The sequence below is a fragment of the Quercus lobata genome, chromosome 7, assembly GCF_001633185.2.
Source record: "Quercus lobata isolate SW786 chromosome 7, ValleyOak3.0 Primary Assembly, whole genome shotgun sequence".
Classification (NCBI taxonomy): domain Eukaryota; kingdom Viridiplantae; phylum Streptophyta; class Magnoliopsida; order Fagales; family Fagaceae; genus Quercus; species Quercus lobata.
In genome coordinates this window covers 5,592,485-5,610,778 of record NC_044910.1, presented here as the reverse complement: position 1 = coordinate 5,610,778, position 18,294 = coordinate 5,592,485, and the positions used below count along the sequence as shown (strand labels likewise).

The window sequence follows — 18,294 nt, the reverse complement described above, 5'->3', positions numbered from 1 at the left end:
TTTTAGGTTGGCAAAAGGTAAAAGTTCGATAACTCTTTTTTTTTTTTTTTGTAAGTAAGATGTGCACGTATGTGTTGAGTTTAAGATTGTCCAACCTAGACCCAAACCTAACAAAACCATCTAACCGAGAGGAATCTGAACCAAAGGCCATCAAGTTTAATCATTGGATCGGTCAATGGTGGGTGTGTACCAAGAAAACCTGACGATCTCAGGTTGAGTGACAGGTTTCTTGATTTGAACTCTGACTCTGACCAATATGATAACTCCTTCTCCCTTCACCAAGAGTTTTTGTTCTTCATCGTGTGCCAACATGGTTTGCAAATTTGATGAGATCTCTACCCAATCTTGTGAGTCTCCACTGGATACGATAGCTACATCACTACGTGTCAATGCCACCAAATCTAACTTCTTTTCAATTGATTTGGTCATTGTAACTCTTAAGTTGTGGCAGTTGATGATCGATCCATATGCCTGAGGTTGGTAACAATTTGCGTGATTCCAAAACCATTGAGACTAGCTTGATTGCCAAGTTGACCACTCTGACTGACCTATGGATAGCTTAAGCTAAGTCCCACATTGGATATTTACTAGGTAGATCTTGAGCATCTAAGTGATTACGAGGAGCCCTAAATGTAACTTGACAAGTCCTTTTGGGGTATAGACACAAATATGCTACCCTTTCTTCATATCATTACAAATAGAATCAAAACAAACCTAGTACATCATGTGGCTCAAGGGTATTGTAGCACAACGGGGACTTTAACGAGGGTGTTAGAAATTTAAGTGGGAAATATAATGATTCTTTAAATTGTGTAGATTCAAATTAATTGTATTGAATTGAATTGGATTGTATGCGTGTCTTGTGTTATGTTTGGTTGTGTATTGAGACCCAAATCTAGTGTTTACTTAGTAGATCTTATGTGTAAGTGAAGAATTGCTCCTTGCCTATAGGACTGCACATAGATGTCCCTAACACTTCTAACACTTCTAACCAATTAGAAATTTAAGTGGGGAATATTATGACTCTTTAAATTGTGTGGATTCAAATGGATTGGATTGAATTGAATTGGATTGTATGAGTGTTTTGTGTTATGTTTGGTTTTGTATTGAGTCCCGAATCTAGTGTTTACTTAGTAGATCTTATGTATAAGTGAAGACTTGCTCTTTGCCTAGGATTGCACATTGATGTCCCTAACACTCCTAACCTATTTACTTTACTTAGTAGATCTTAGGTATAAGGGAAGACTTGCACCTTGCCTAGGATTGAAAATTGATGTCCCTAACACTCCTAACCAATGCAAGTAAACAATGAACATTAAAGATTTTTGTAAATTGAAAACTTTCCTTCCAAACTCAAGTTTTGGTGAAACCTCAAGTTAAGTCTTAGGGGATGTTAGAATATATAAGTATATTAGAAAAGTATAATTTGCTTTCAATGTTATTGGAGACCAAATCAAGATGTTAATTCTGGTAAAAAAATCGTGGGATTAGCTAATAAATCAGGAAATTGATTGTTGAAAATTGTGGTTTTGAAACACTCAATATACAATTTAAATTTGAATTATATCATTGAATTTTGTACATAATCTCCATTACAAATATGCAAATATAGATTTCATTGTAAAATATTATCAAGAAAAGTAAATAAGAAAATCTAGTGTTTTGAGCACTTGTCTAGTGGATGTAGCCCACATGGCCAAACCACATAAATTATATTATCTTTTCTCTCTCTTTTTCCCTCCCATTATCACAAAATAAGAAAAAAACAAAATTGCCAATAACTACAACTTTATTCAATATCTTTTTATTAGATACGAATTTTGATAAATCTACCATTAATTGGATTACACATTCTTTTTATATCTTTTATACTTATAAAATTTCCAAAAGAATAAAAATCAATAATTATTTCATTAATCAAATGTTTAAATTTCAAGTTTTTATAGTCTAAAATTATGCATAAAAAATAAGTTTATAAATCCAATAGTAAATAATATTGATTGATACAGAATTTGGCATGCATGTTAAGAACATAAATATTATGCAATCCAACGGTAAGATATTCAAAATATGTAATCATGTTAATTTTTATATTGAGAGTTATAATTATTGGCTACAACCAAATTTGTAATCAAATTTTGTCCAGAATATCTTTGAATATACACGTTCATATTTAGGAAGAGGCTAGAATATGATAACTGAATTAGTCCCATAAGTTTTTGAGGTGGCTCCCTTCCCCTAGTCACCGCATGAATTTGCGGTTGTCACCTATTGACCTATTGAGCACACCGAGTCCAGCAGCCAGAAGTTCTAAGTCATGGTCTACTAATCTTGATAAAATCACGCCTCCAAGGAAAGAGGTCATGTTGTTTCGACACAAACAACTACTGAAATCTCGATTTTCCACAATACAGTACATTAAGGATTACTAACTTCCAAATGCTCTTTAAATCACACCTTTGTTCATTTCTGAAGCTAGGATTTGGCATTTTGCCTTACAGATAAGATAAGGACCTCTTTTTCTAATATTTTGGGTCACTAGCATTCTCTTTGGTGATTGTCACTTGTCAGTATTAGCATCATTTGTTTTGAAATGTCAATTAGAAAATTTGGCAGGTCTAGAGTCTAGTCCCATGGGGTTGGTCTCCACTCCTTAGCCACCTCCTTCAATTCTGTAGCACATATTCGCGTCTTTGTTTTTTAATTATATAGTTTGTGCACATTGAAATGCCTCATGGAAATACTTGTACATTGTATTTAACAAGATTTTCAACTTTGGGCCAAGAGTATGTAATTCAACTGGTTAGCATTTTTTGGTGTTTTTAACGGAAACATTAAGGATTCAAATCAATGGTATAGGATTTTGTGTGCAATTAGTTTATTTGCTTAAATATGTGACAAAAATTTTTAAATAAGAAATAAAGTAACTTGTTACGTAAAGTTGTTTTTTATCTCACATTTTAAAAAAATAAATTGACCACAAATAAGTTAGTCAAATACACTACTCCAATTTATTTGCTTAAAGGTGGGACAAAAATGTTTCATCAAATAACAACTTATATTATTGTTTAAAGTTAATTTTTGACTCACCTTTAAGAAAATAAGCTAACCTAGTGCAATGATGCATCAAATAATTTTCACACCCTTTATGATCATTTCACTTCTACTTTGCCATGATTTTATTCAAATTTTTAGAAGTGTATATTTGTTTCAATGCATATTTTTACCAAAAACAAAAAGGGAGAATATATTTTTATTGTTACAAAATGACTAAAATTTAGTCTATTGATTTTTACTTCAATTGTCAAATGACAAATGACCCTTCTAGTTTAATTTTTGCCAATTTTAATCCCATACTTTGTCAAAATGAGCCAACAGAACCAAGTCCTATGATCTATGCAAATCTGTTAGTAAATTAAGTTGTTTAAATATAATTTTTTAAGTAGTACTTATCACACAATAAGATCTATTAAATGACGAATCTCATAAATGCTTTCAACTAGATTTTTACTTTTTTTTAAAAAAATGTTTAAATGATATCATCTGCTAATTACAAATTTGGACAAAATGATCATATTGACTCATGTCCAATTTAGAATTCTTGGTCGCTAGATATTGAATTTCAATGGCAGTCTTATCAAATACAAGAACATGAAAATTTGAATTTTCTTCATATATAAAGACTAAAAAGTACTCATAACAAATAGAATTGTATTCAACAAAATCCTGCTAAGTTGCTAATTATCACAAAACCAAAATATTCTTTGTCAGATTTCTCCAATCCCACTTGCCAAATACCACCATAGGGAAGAGTTTGTGTAGCAACATTGGACAACTCATCCCCAATTTTCCTCACAAACTTTTCAAAGATCCTTTGCAGCCATCAAATTAAGTTAATGAAATCAACAAAACAACAAACTTAGAGACTAAATTGACAAAAATTAACAATTGAAGTAATAGTTGAGGAACTAAATTATATTTTAACCATTATATAACTAATTGTACAATTGAAGTAAAAGTTAAGGAACTAAATTAAATTTACACCATTATATAACTAATTGTACAATTGAAAAAGTCAAGGAACTAAATTAAATTTTAACCATTATACAATTAAGTACTTTAAGAGCCAGGTATCTAGAAATCCCATCGAACTTGATATAAGCGTTGGAGAAAAGTCTACCCGTCAAATTGACATTTAATGCTCTAACCGACCACCACTCCTTCTACATTAAATCCACCATACAACCTTGGGACAAGCACCTTAAAAATCCTTCCTTTAAAGCAACTTTGGGGGGGGGGGGGGGGGGGGGGGGGGTGGGGAGAGAAGTGGACACCAACCCTTAAAAAATAATAGTACGTCCTCTGTCCCACTTTGTTTGTCTTCTATTTTATTTTGAGATGTCTCAAAATATTGTCCTATTTCTAAAAATAAAAGTTATTAGTTTACTAATAGTCCTATTATACCCCTAAGCCTTATTAAGAATAACTCTTTTTTAAAAAAACTGATAAATTTATTTAAGGGTAGTTTTGTATACTTATACATTTTTATAAGACAGACAAGACAATAAATGATATTCCCTTAAAATGTTTGACTTTTCAAACAGGATAAACAAAACGGGACGGAGGGAGTAATAAATAAATAAACTTATATACATCCCATAGCTCAAGGAAGAGAGGGACGTATGTTCATCACAACTATCCAACTCATGTTCTTATAAAAAGTATAATAAAGGCAAGGTTGGCTCAAAGGAGACTGAGGCAATTGCCTAAGCCCCGAATGGAGGAAGGTCCCCCCTATTAAGGCCTTTTCGCTTAGAAAAAAAAAAAAAAAATTGTCCCAAAAAATTTAATCAATAAAAATTAAGGTTTTTTTTAAAAAAAAATAATAATAATGCTAGGAACCAAAAAAAAATCCACAACAACTTTTATTTCCTCATTGAATGTTGTGCATTCTCTTAAATTTGAATTCTATTTACCGTAGTTAAGATTGTACAAATTTTCACTCTCCCAAGAGCAGAAGTTGAAGAGTCTAACAAATTCAAATTCAAAATTAAAATCAATACTAGTTTTATGGAGTATAGACAAGTTAATTAATGAAATCCAATACTATCTCTAAAACTAAATAAATAAACTTTATATTTATCTTCATTCTTGAAGGAATATCTACCCTTCTTCTCTGCTTACCTCTTGCTGCTCTCCATCTTGGTTATCTTTTCAGCTTTCCTTTTTTTTTTTTTTTTTTAGTTGCTCATAAATCGGTTGTACATTCATTTCAAGTTGACTTTTATTTACACTCCTTCTCTTTTTGATCTTCTTCTTCATGTTTTATTTTACCATTGCAAAGTTATTTTCTCCCTTTTGTTGTTCTTGGTGGTGAATGGAAGAGTAACTTTATCTCTATATTTTTATTATTATTTATTGCTGAGTATGAGGTCCTCTAAAACTCATTGACTTAATGTTATCTACTCAATGCTTATCCTAATTTATCAATATTTTTTTTTTATATTTAGATTTAGGTTTTTCTCTTTTTTACACACGTGACGTACGTGTATAGAAGCCTCTCCATATATATATATTTTTTCTTTCTGTTTAATCAACTAGATTTCTAAGTTTCTCTCCTTTACACGTGTTACTTGTGTACTACTCTTTATAGCAAAATTAGATATGTTGCTAGGCCGGATGTGATTACTGTAAAATGTAAAAGATCTCTATTCATTTATCACATCAAAAACTAAATTATTAAATTTATATTTCAAAAGAAGCAGAAAAATAGTTTAATTATTAATAAAAAAATAAAAAAATTAAATTAATATTTAAATATAAAAAGTAGGGAGTTTGCTATCAATCTTGGTTGGTCTTTCATTCCGAAACCTTTTACCACCACACATTTCACATTAGTGACATATTTTAGCTTTCTCTTTGTGAAAGCAAATAGTACAACCTAAAATCCCCATCAGTAACAGATTGTTTAACTATCTTTCGTAGAAAGACTCGTTTTATTGTCTAGCTGACCGACAGAAACTTGAAGTACCAAATTGTAGGATATGGAATAATGCTTTTCTCTTATTCTTCTTGTGTTTAAACCTACCAAAATCAAAGATTAATTGTATATAGCTCTGTTACTTTCAAGTTTTCTCCTTTAATTTGATAGGGAGGACTGAACAAAAGTAGGATGGATATAAAAATAAAGAAGAAAAAAGAAATTGTTATTTTATCTTATATATTTGGTAGGAAGAATGCAAAAGTGAAAGAATGTCGAATGAATATGACATCTATTTGTTTGGTAGAGAAGAAAAATGGAAGGAAAAATCATTTGACTATGTTACCATAATATGAAAATAATATATATGTATATATTTCTCACTTTTTTTTATTTTTTATTATTAGCCGATGCAAGAAAATGGGAGGTTTTATTTATTTATTTTATTTAGGGAAGAAAAATGGGAGTTAGAACTTGAGATAACATAGTGTAGAGAATATATATCTGTTCGATGGTAATGAAAATGCTCGGTCATTGATTTAATTTGGATACTCAAAATTTGAATATTATATAAGAAAAATTGCAAAGATTTCCTTTTAAGTTTTCCATTCTAACATTTACCTCTCTTCTAGTTTAGAAAAAAAATATTCATCTCCTATAAAAATGTCAACTATTTATACTAACTTTCACTCAATAACTGAAAAAGAGTTTAAAAATCTTATATTATATTTTACCCTCCACTTGCTACCCCTTCTAATAAGAAATTTTTGATTTTAAAAAAAATTATTTCAATTATTTAAGGAGGTCAGTGTAAATATTTTGTAATTTAGGAGAGGTGAGTGTCTTATTCAAAATTAGAGTAAATGTGAGAATAATAATAATAATAACCTCAAGGAAGGTCAATGAAATTTTTTCATAATGCATATTAATTAAATCTAATTACTATTTGGTTTTTGGCCCACATGACTATAGTTGGCCTATAGTGCACCTGGTGGAAATTAGTATCCACTCTCTTTGCTTTCCCACTTATTTTCTACTCATCAATATATATATAAAAGCAGACCTCATGCGGGAGAGCATGGGGTTCTGTCATGTGGCACTCTATTAGAGTGATTTGCATTTAGCTTTTGTCTATTTCTTCTTCTCTCTCTCTTCTTCTTCTTTTTTTTTTTTTTTTTTTTTTTTTTTTTTTTTTTTTTTTTTTCTGCCAAATTTGATTTAATCAATTACAATTATTCAATATTTCCCTCTAATATTTCCAATAAACTCTCTATTAACTCTATTCAAGTGTTCCACATATTACATATTATCCATCCACTCACAAGACTTCTCATCTCCTTATCAAAACCTTCAATGCCTTCCCCTTTGGAATTAAAACCCATTCATTTGTTTTTTTATTTATTTTTTTATTTATTATTTATTTATATATAGATTTCCAATTCTCTCTCCACCCCTGCAGAAGTCGCCAAAGTACAAGCAGGGTTGGAAAGTCCCTTTGAGGTGAGTTTTGCCTTTTTTGTTTTCCCCTCCATCTTCATTGGTTTGTTTGGTACAAATTGCATTTTCTCCCATTATGCCAAAGATTAAATGTTTGATTTTAACGTTATAAAAAACTCTATAATTGCTCACTACTGGACATAGGAAAGTGTTGCGGTAATACAGAGGATGCAAGTGTAAAGCATTTGTAGGTGGTTTTTTGTGTAATGGGTCTTTCAAAAATATATTATTATTGTTTTACAAGGCTCACGGCATGATATATTATTGTCCAATTCCTGATTCATTTGGAATATTAAAAAATGTGATAAAAATAACATAGATAGATAAAATAGGAAAGCAACTAGACCATGTTGATTTATTTTATAAAATGTCAATGTTTATGCATATTTCTTTTGTGTCTCTTTATATTCAATTATATAAACATTTTAAATGTTTTGAAAAAAAAACTCTTTAAATTGATTAGAATGGAGAAGGTTAATATATGAAGCTCAAGAAGTATTGCCAAGATGATAGGGATGATCTTTAGCATTAGCAAATCAGTCAATACTACATTTCTCTAGGGGTATGACTCAGAAAAATGGTATATGCATATAACTCTTTTGGTGTTTTTTTTTTTTTTTTTTTTTTTTGTGTAGGAATTTTGATGTGAAGTAAGGAATAAGTTTTTCATGGCCATACTTCTTACTTGGATGTTTTCCAATGACTCTTTGTAATGTACACATTTTGATCACTTCAAATTTTTCTTACCGATGTTGAATTGGAACTGTAGTTAACTTTTTTGTTTATGCTTGGTGCATCATAAAGAGGTCCCCTCTTCTCAACAATGTCCATTTTCTTTTTATGTAATAAAAGAAATGTTTGTCTTCAACTTGCTAAGTTGCTAGGTTCTTTTTCTATGATCACTGGATTAAATGTTGTGCTTTGGGTGAAAGCTGAATACCTTGAAGAGGTAGGCGGTTCCAAAGCTATTAAATGAATCTTTAGAGAACAAGAGTAGTAAAGTTGCTTTGGAAGAACCATGATTTTCTTAAAATCAATCAATGTCCATGTAACTAAATTTCAATAAGCAATGAGTAAAATGTATAATTTTTTTTGCTCATAAGTGTTTCATTTTTTTTCCCTCTGACTTCTCCGTGAGATGGGAATTTGGCATATAGTTACAAGTTTTCCGGGAAAATTAGCCCACTAAGAGTTGCCATTTTCGTATTGCACATGTATGATACTCCAATTATGTGATTTTTTAGAAATTAAGATGATATTCCAATCAGTACCTTAGCATAATGAAGTGATTCTTCATTATTCCATGGTATCACAAAAACAAACGTTGGTGTCAAACCAGATTTAACATATGAGCATATGCATGATCTAGATATTTAGATAATTTACATAACCTTTTTACAAAAGCATAGACTGTATGATAAATTGCAAACTAAATCATGTTCAAATGTACACATCTAGATGTAGCTTTGACCGTGGTGTCATTTCTCTTTCCTAGAACAATTCAGGTTAAAAAAATGGACATTTATAAACAGTTTTGTCTTGAATAAGTTTGCATTTTATAAAAGTAAACTGTTTATAAATGGAGTTTATAAATGCAAACTGTTTATTATGCAGGATAACAATTATTAATTGCTTAGCCTACAAAATATATATTACATTATATCAATTATGAATAATGCTAGAGATACAAATTATTTTATAAACAAATTTACAAACTGCTGATGTGGTGAGTGATTATTGGTAAATGAAAAAGTGATATTAATGATAGGCCTAGATGAAAACTAATAAGAGATTGACCACATCAACGTTTTGTAAAATTATTATAAAATAATTTGTGACTGTAGCATTACTCATCAATTATAGTTATATAATTTTGAGTTTAAGACTAATACTAATAAGTTCCATGTACTTATTTCTTCTTTCACTCATCAATAAATAATAATTAAATAAAACTAATGTCAAAATTTCCCGCGCATCGCGCGGGTTTACGGCTAGTTTGAACAATTATCTTGACGCGGTTCTTTTTTGTTCTTCCCCTCTCTTTGCTTTCCCACTTACTAACAATGCATTACTATTCTTTTGTTAAATTAAGTTGGGGAAGGGGTGGGAACCTAGACCCTAAATGTTGCTATTAGGAATGCCGGAGGTGCGGTGCCAATTGATGATCACTTCTATGGGAGAAGTACTCCCTTGATAACAATGAGTTTCTATAGAAACAACATCCTTTTACATCTAATAGCACTACAAGTGATCCAGACTTTTCACTTGATACAAATAAAATTGGAAAATAATTGATTGTAGAAATGAAAGACACAACCCGTCTATTAAATGTTGCATTGATGTAAAACGTAGTAACAAGATCATCTCTATTTATTTGATATACTTTCATGCAAATAGAGAGAGTATATTTCACGATTGAGATTCTATTTCTTGAATTTATCAGTATATAATTTTCACACCATAATAGATATACCTTTATATTTATAATATTTAATCTGAACTATAAAATTAAATAAATCAATTTCAAATATCATCAAATTGGAAATCACTATGCATCCTTCACATAAACATGTAAATTTCTGTAGGACGTACGACAACCAATAAGACTGGTTGTTTCAAATAAAACCAAACACGGTGGGACATTGAAAAATTGAAGACAATTCAAAGGCATGGGGAGAAATTTCCACAAATTAATGAGCAGTTAGTTGTACCTTGAGTGATGCAAGTTGGTTCGTCTAAAACTTGGTTCACATAGAGTGCTTGACCAACAAAAATGTAGAATGTGGATATAGTCACTCAAAAAAATATATAGTACAAGCATCCATCTATATCTCTTACTCTATAAAAGGGCAGCTAAACAATGGTATAAGGCATAGTTGGCTATCTTAGCTTTTTGTTTCCTATTCCTTCTATATATAGTTTTCTCAATGGCTAAATCCGGTCATGCTGGTAAAAGCCCTTCCATCATCTCCACAATAATGCTGGTGCTTGGGCTGCTAATGGCTACCCTAGGCACAATAGCTCTCTCTCTCTCTCTCTCTCTCTCTCTCTCTCTCTCTCTCTCTCTCTCTCTCTCTCTCTCTCCCTCATTGATACATGATTTTAAAGTCTTTTACAGCCCAAATCAAATGCTTTTGTGCCTTAAGTAACCCAAGGTTGAGGAGCTGTGATATTGGCACACTGGCCTCTTGCACCCACATGTGGGTTCCATGTTGTTATGAGAGGATGTACGGAACAGTACACTTATTAAGACACCAAATAGTACTATCCTTGGAACTATAGGAGTAGAAAGTAGAAACCACCAATGTTAAATCAATTAATGCTGCCCTCTAGGCAATAGATTTTCCTTTGAGCTAAGCTTGATTAAACCAACCTTAGTCCGATCTCCACATATTTGTCTTGGTCGTTGTCATGCCATTTTTGGAATTGAAGCACATTCATATTGCGTGCTCACCAAAAGTAGCTTAGAATGTAATAATAGCATTTAATTAAGCGTCACTCTATAGTTGTATTTAGAATGGGCACCTAATAAAAGGAAGTCACCAAATTACTTCTCTTAAATGAGCCACAACTAGCCTTCTAAGCATTTAAATTTAGAACTACCCCATTAGTTGTATTTAGCTCTGTGTGTGTGTGTGTTGGGGGGTGGGGGGTGGGGACACCTTTCTTCATTTGTTTTGTTTGGTTTTGGCTCTCTCTCTCTCTCAAAATAATGGGATGAGAAATAAGGGAGAGGGGAGTCCAATAAAATCATGTGTAGAACTAGGATATTTTACGAAGTGATATAGGACAATATGGGGTTTAATGTTTATCATTTGTTAGTTTTTTAATTTTTATATAATTATTGCTATCTTAGAACAGAGGATTTTATTTTCTTGATTCTAGGTGTTTTTAAGGGCCCGCTAGTCAAAATATAATCATATTACTTGAAAAAATAAGTTTTCTTAAGTCTTTAAATAGGCGTATAATATGTAAACAAAAATTCAAGTCAGAATTTCATGAATAAGAATTTCAAAAATACTTTTCTCATTTCTTTCCGTTGAATTCTAGTTATTCATTGTGGATTCAACTGGGAAGTTAGAAGACAAAATAGTCCATTCATGGTTGTGGCAAGTGGCAACAATTAGCTGAACAATTGAAAATTTCCATGATTACTTAATCATATAGTATATCTTGTAGAAAATGCTTTGCTAGTCCATATTTTTATTACTATAAATTTCACATTAATGTGATTGGTGGATTTTAACAACCTAATGAAAGAATATTTGAATTATTATTTTTTATAATTGATAACACGTCAGTTTGTAAGTCTTACGTATAATATCTCTAACATCACAATTATTATCAAATGAATCTTTCACTTTTAATATATTATTATATTATGCGAGCCTACAAACCCAATGAATCTTCCACTTTCAATATATTTATAACATTCCTGCCTTGAGTCCCTAATTGAGATAAATTGCATAAGCATATTTATGTATGTAAAACCATTGACTTATTGTCTAATCTAATGCAGGTGCCCAAGTTGGTGTTTGTTATGGAATGCTTGGTAACAACCTACCACCACCAACAGAAGTTGTAGCTCTCTATAGACAAAACAACATCCAAAGAATGAGGCTCTATGATCCAAACCAAGATGCTCTCCGAGCCCTTGGAGCCTCCAATATTAAGCTCATGCTAGGCCTTCCAAATGACAAGCTTCAAGAAATTGCTTCAAGCCAAAACAATGCAAATGCTTGGGTCCAAAACAATGTGAAAAACTTTGGGAATGTCAGATTCAAATACATTGCAGTTAGAAACGAAGTAAAGCCACCAGATTCATTTGCACAGTTCCTTGTCCTCGCCATGCAAAACATTCAAAATGCAATTTATGGGGCTGGACTGAACCAAATCAAAGTTTCCACTACCATTGACATTGGAGTCCTTTCACAAGATTCTTTCCCCCCCGTCAAAAGGCTCATTCAGAGCCAATTATAGGCCAATTCTTGATCCTATCATTCACTTCTTAGTGAACAATGGGTCCCCATTACTTGTTAACTTGTACCCATATTTTAGTTACACTGGTAACACCAAAGACATTCATCTTGACTATGCTCTTTTCACAGCTCCTTCACCTGTAGTGAGTGATCCCCCACTAAATTATCGCAACATTTTTGACGCCCTTCTTAACACTGTTTACTCTGCTTTAGAGAAGGCCAACGGGGGATCATTGGTGATTGTTATATCAGAGAGTGGTTGGCCTTCGGATGGTGGAGTAGCAACATCACTTGATAATGAAAGAACTTACATTACCAATTTGGTTCAACATGTGAAGGGAGGGACACCAAAGAAGCTTAGAAGGCCTATTGAAACTTATGTGTTTGCCATGTTTGATGAGAACAATAAGACTCCAGATTTTGAGAAACATTGGGGGCTTTTTCCTCCAAACAAACAACCTAAGTTCCAAGTCAATTTCAGTTAAGAAAAGAGCTTTATTAAGTGCATCAAGGAATAAGAGCCACTTATTATGGTGCATAACAATTATTTTTATAATAATAGTTTTTGCTAACTCATAATAAATAAGAAGTAATAACCTCGCAGACAATAAATATGAGTGCAATATCTCTGATGTAATATTATTAAGAATCATTTGTCTCTAATGTAATGTTAGGTATGTTTCATTGATGTATTCAATATCTACAAAATATTATTTCAGAGCTTGTTGGATTGACTATTTTTTTTTTTTTTTCTGGATGGGGGGCTGGAGTTAGTAATTATTTTTCATAACATAAAATGAACTATTTGTGTCTGTTAGTTATTATCATAGTATATGCAAATTGAAAATTTCAAAATCAAAATATTAGTGATATGCGAATTCCAACAATGAACTCAATTAGTAAGATCTTTTATTATTGTATAAGGGATCTGGAATTCTACCTATGCTAAAATGAAACTTGTTGGCTTCTTGACTTGATGAGAATGAACAATCACCAAGAACCATCACACAATAAATAATATTAGAGCTACTATTACCCATAATGACATCGTAGAAAGACAACCGGTTATGATGAGATAGGTCATTTCAATATGTAAACATTCTCAAATCGCAATGTAGAGAAGCCTAATGTTTTCTAGAGGAAAGACAAAGTCCAAAATAACAACTAGTTAGACGAGCTTTAAGTGATGCACTTGGTTGCCATAGATAATTTAGCATTACTTAGTTTCCATGGAGTGCTTGACGGGTTAAATTGCGGTGGCATATAACTATTAAATAATCCATTTCCATGCATGGAGTGCTTGACTAGTTAAATTGTGGTGGCATATAACTATTAAACAATCCATTTCCATGGAGTGCAGGACTAGCTATAGTCACTTAAAAATCTCAATCTCAAGCACAAGCATCTCTCTTTGTAAAAGTGTTGGAAGCATAATTGCTTTCAATCCAAGCTCTTAGTCTACGTTTCTCTTCTATGTTTTTGTCAATGGATAAGTCTTATTCAATTGGGAACAGCCCCTCAGCGATGTCTTTAATGCTAATGTTTGTGATGCAGATGGCTAGCCTAGACATAATAGGTCCCTCTTTCTCTCTCCCTCTCTCTCACTCCTTTTGTATGTTATACATTAATCTCCCAAATCAAAACTGATGAAAGTAAATAATTCTTCTGGAAGCACACCATTTGCCACAACTTGATGTGTGGTCGACTATGAGTGGTAATAAATCCACCACCTTTTCTCCACCACTACAGTCAACCACTCAAGAGTTGTGGCAAAAATTGTCCCTAGACCTTTTTACAAAGTAAAACCTCTATAAGATCACTTTATAAATTCTCATAAACCATACATATTCCATGTATTGCTTGAACAATTTCGATAAGTGGAGATCACAAAAAATTTCACAATAGCTTAAGTGACAAGTAATGATTAATATACGATAAAGTAATGCCAATTATGTTTCTATATGAAATTATACTAATCATAACCTATCACCTCAAAAGTTGTAAAAAAAAAAATTGTGAAATTATTTGTGTATGCAGCATTATTGGAACATTTAACATGTACGACATGAGAGATAATTTTAGAAAACCAAGAAATTGGTAACATGGACTCTATTCTTGTGTATTGTATGCCAGATGTTACCTTAGTAAAGAAAAATTTAATATCCACTTCTAGTCATGTTTTTAGTTTGTCTATAAAGCATAATAAAACTATGATTTTGAATATTTTATAAACTTATAAAGAAAATAATTTTTAATCATCTTGATGCTTGTTTAGCATGATAATGACAGATATGTGGGTAATATATATTAAATGTCTCTCCAATTAAAAATTTGGTATAATTGAGTCTGCATTATAAATTTGGTAAAAATGATCTCATAAAAAACTATAGGGTAGTATGATACTTTTACACTATGTTTGAAATGGAGAAAGATGGGGAGAGATAGGAAAGTGTCGAATATACAAAAATTTATTGTATTCTAGTCATCTTCCATTTTCCTCTTTTCTACTCTCCCCTCCTCTCCCACAATCCAAATATAGGGTTAAAGTCTAACAATACATGTAAATTTAACCATAAGTGTATATATGACTGTTAACTTCTAAAAGGCTATAGGCCGTAGGCTCACCTTATTTTACTTATATAGTACACATACTTATACTATACACTTCACCTACTATATAAAGGAACTCATGTATATTTTATTACTTGTGAAATACAATACAATTCATTTAGTATTTCTAACATGGTATTAGAGTCATTGTTCTGACCTTTTCTTAGCAGTCTTATCTCTTTGGTGTTACTCCAAACTCATAGTCACTTCCACTATCACGGCTACCGCACAGCCATTCGCCGTTGAATCTCCGACGTCTCTCAATCATTATCTCTAGTTCTAGACCTACAACTACCATCATTAAGGAGTCTCACACCACAAGGACCAATGCCATTGTTGTTGCTATCGTGAATCTTGGCCGAGTATGCTTTTGTAGGTACCATTATGATCATCTTGCCCTAACCTACTCAATTGCGGAAGTCTTGCAGCCATCGAAGCATTCATGCGCCCTCACATGTCACCCAAAAAATCTGCGTGGGAGTGTGCGCATGACGCGCCGTCTTCTACTCCAAGTTGACGTCACTTATGACGTTATCAGTGTCATGTCAGCCCTAGCTTATGTCAGCATCCAGTCACTTGCTTACATCATCTTGCTGACATCATCTCCACTGACGTCTGTTGACTGGCTTTATTTGACTTTAACCGTTCACTTTTTCATGGTTGACCGTTGACTTTAATGCTAGAGTTGACTTTTTGCTGTCAAGGTGCTCCTTATCCAGTTTTTTGCGTAGATTTCATTTTTGTAGTCTATTTTTTTTTCTTATTTTTCTTCTAAATGAAGAACAAGGAAATGTCTTCTTCTTGTTACAATAATGGTCACTGACAATCCAACAAACTATTTTGCAATTTTTGCAAACGTCTTGGCTATAGTATCTAGGCTTGCTATTGTCGCCGACAATCTAACAAATGATTTGATTTTGAATTAATAATTGGATATGTTATGATAAATAAACTTAAATTTCAACACTATATGAATCAGGTAGTTATTGACTGTAGATTTATTATGTACTTTGTGAGCATATGATGGAAATATGGTCAAGACACAAAATTTGACATGTTCTATTAGCTGCCAAGATAGGTGTTTTCTATGGAATGCTTGGCAACAACTTACTATCCCTGAGAGAAGTTATAAATATGTACAAACAATATAACATCAGAAGGATGCGACTCTATGGCCAAAACTAAGGTGGTTTCCAAGCCCTTTGAGGCACCAATATTGAGCTCATGCTTGGTGTACCTAATGAAGAGCTTCAAAGCACTACTTCAAGCCAAGACTATGCAAACACATGGATCCAAAACAATGTACAAAACTATGGAGATGTCAATTTCAGATAAATTGCAGTTGGCAACGAAATAGAGGCTAACATTCCATATGCACAATTTCTTTTCTTAGCCATGGAAAACATTCAAACTGTAATTTATAATGCTAACCTTGGATATAAGAATATTAAAGTGTCCACTCCCATCTATCAAGTTGCCTTTGCAGAGTCCAACCCTCCATCAATAGGCTCCTTCATGTCTGAGTACCGATCACTTCTTGATCTTATCATAGGCTTTTTAGTGAAACATAAGTACCCATTACTCGTTAACATGTATCCATACTTAAGCTGATGAAAAACTCAATATCACAGACTGAGTAATAGTGAATACAAATCACAAATAAAGCTAAAGCATAGAGAAGAAAATATCTGAGAAACTAAAAGAAAGTATGAGAAAGTCAGTGAGAGAAGGAGTGAGAGAGAAAGAGAAGATGAATCTAGAAACTTGAATTAATCCCACTGAATTACATAATCAACACTAATGCTCACAGAACAATTTATATACACCAAATCACTTAAATTAACCGCCCACATTATATGGAATACAATTCTAGAAAATTAGGGAAAGTTTGTTAGAGTTGATTAAGCTAATCACCAACTAAAACGAGCACCTAAACTAACAGCCCTTTAAACAGACCAAGCGCACCATTTCACTTAACAACAGAACAAGCTTCATTAGTCAAAACGTTGCATTTAGGTGCCACCTGGATTAATTGAAACGGTGCATTTCACTAGCCTTCTTCATCTTGTTTATTCTTCTTCTTCGTGGGCTTCTTCTTCATAGACATAGAACTGTGCTCAACATCCCCCCTCAAACTGATGGGGGAGAATTCAACCAGAAGTTTGGAATAAAGAGAACAAAATAGAGGAGCAAAAAGGGACTTTGGTAAAAATATCCGCAAAATTGTCACAACTTGAGACAAATCCAATTTGTAGTTGTTTGCGAAGAACTTTCTCACGGATGAAGTGATAATCCACCTCAAGATGTTTGGTGCGAGAATGGAACACATGATTAGCAGACAAGGCAATGGCAGAAACATTGTCGCACCAAATGACAGGAATGTGAGAAGGATAAAGACGAAGCTCCTTAAATAAAGTACGCAACCAAAACAATTCAGCTGTTATGGTGGCCAAGGCACGATATTCAGCCTCTATTGAAGAACGAGAAATAGTACTCTGCTTCTTAGCAGACTAGGATATAGGATTGGGCCCAAGAAAAACAAGCAAGACTATAGTAAAGCGCCTATTTGTAGGATCCCCAGCCCAATCTGAATCTGAAAACGCAATGAGAGTTAATGGGCCTGGAGTAAAGGAAATCCCAAAATTTAAGGTGCCTCTGATATAACGGAGAACATGTTTAGCAGCCTCAAAATGTGTAGTGGTAGGATGACTCATGAATTGACATAGTTGACGCATACTAAAGGCTATATCTGGACGAGTGAAGGTCAGATATTGTAGAGCACCAACCATGCGATGTACTGAGTAGGATCAAAACGTGTGACTCCATCATGGGGAAGTACCTTGTGGAAGGGTATGAGGGTGTTTTAGTAGGCTTGGAATGTTTTATATGGAATTTGTGAAGCACATTTGAGGCATATTTGGACTGTGTTAGGGTGAGATCATGAGATGTCTTAGTAATTTGAATGCCCAAGAAGTAATTAAGAGGCCCCAAATCCTTAAGTTCAAACACTTGATCGAAAGTTGTAATTAAATTGTGAATTTGAGTAGAATCACTGCCAGTAACAATTATATCATACACATACAAGAGAAGATAGATGATGGTATGATCTGAGCTGTAAACAAATAAGGAACTAACTGCCATAGAAGCAATGAAGCCCAGATGAAGCAAATGAAATGCAAACCTTTCAAACCATGCCTTGGGCGCCTATTTGAGACCATAAAGTGACTT

At 32.7% G+C, this 18,294-nt stretch overlaps 2 pseudogenes; both read left to right on the top strand.

The window, feature by feature from the left end:
* The first annotated feature begins 10,367 nt into the window (after nt 1-10,367).
* On the top strand, nt 10,368-12,941 carry LOC115953890 (annotated as a pseudogene).
* Nucleotides 12,942-15,554: 2,613 nt separating this feature from the next.
* LOC115951441 lies at nt 15,555-16,677 on the top strand (annotated as a pseudogene).
* Nucleotides 16,678-18,294: the final 1,617 nt, after the last annotated feature.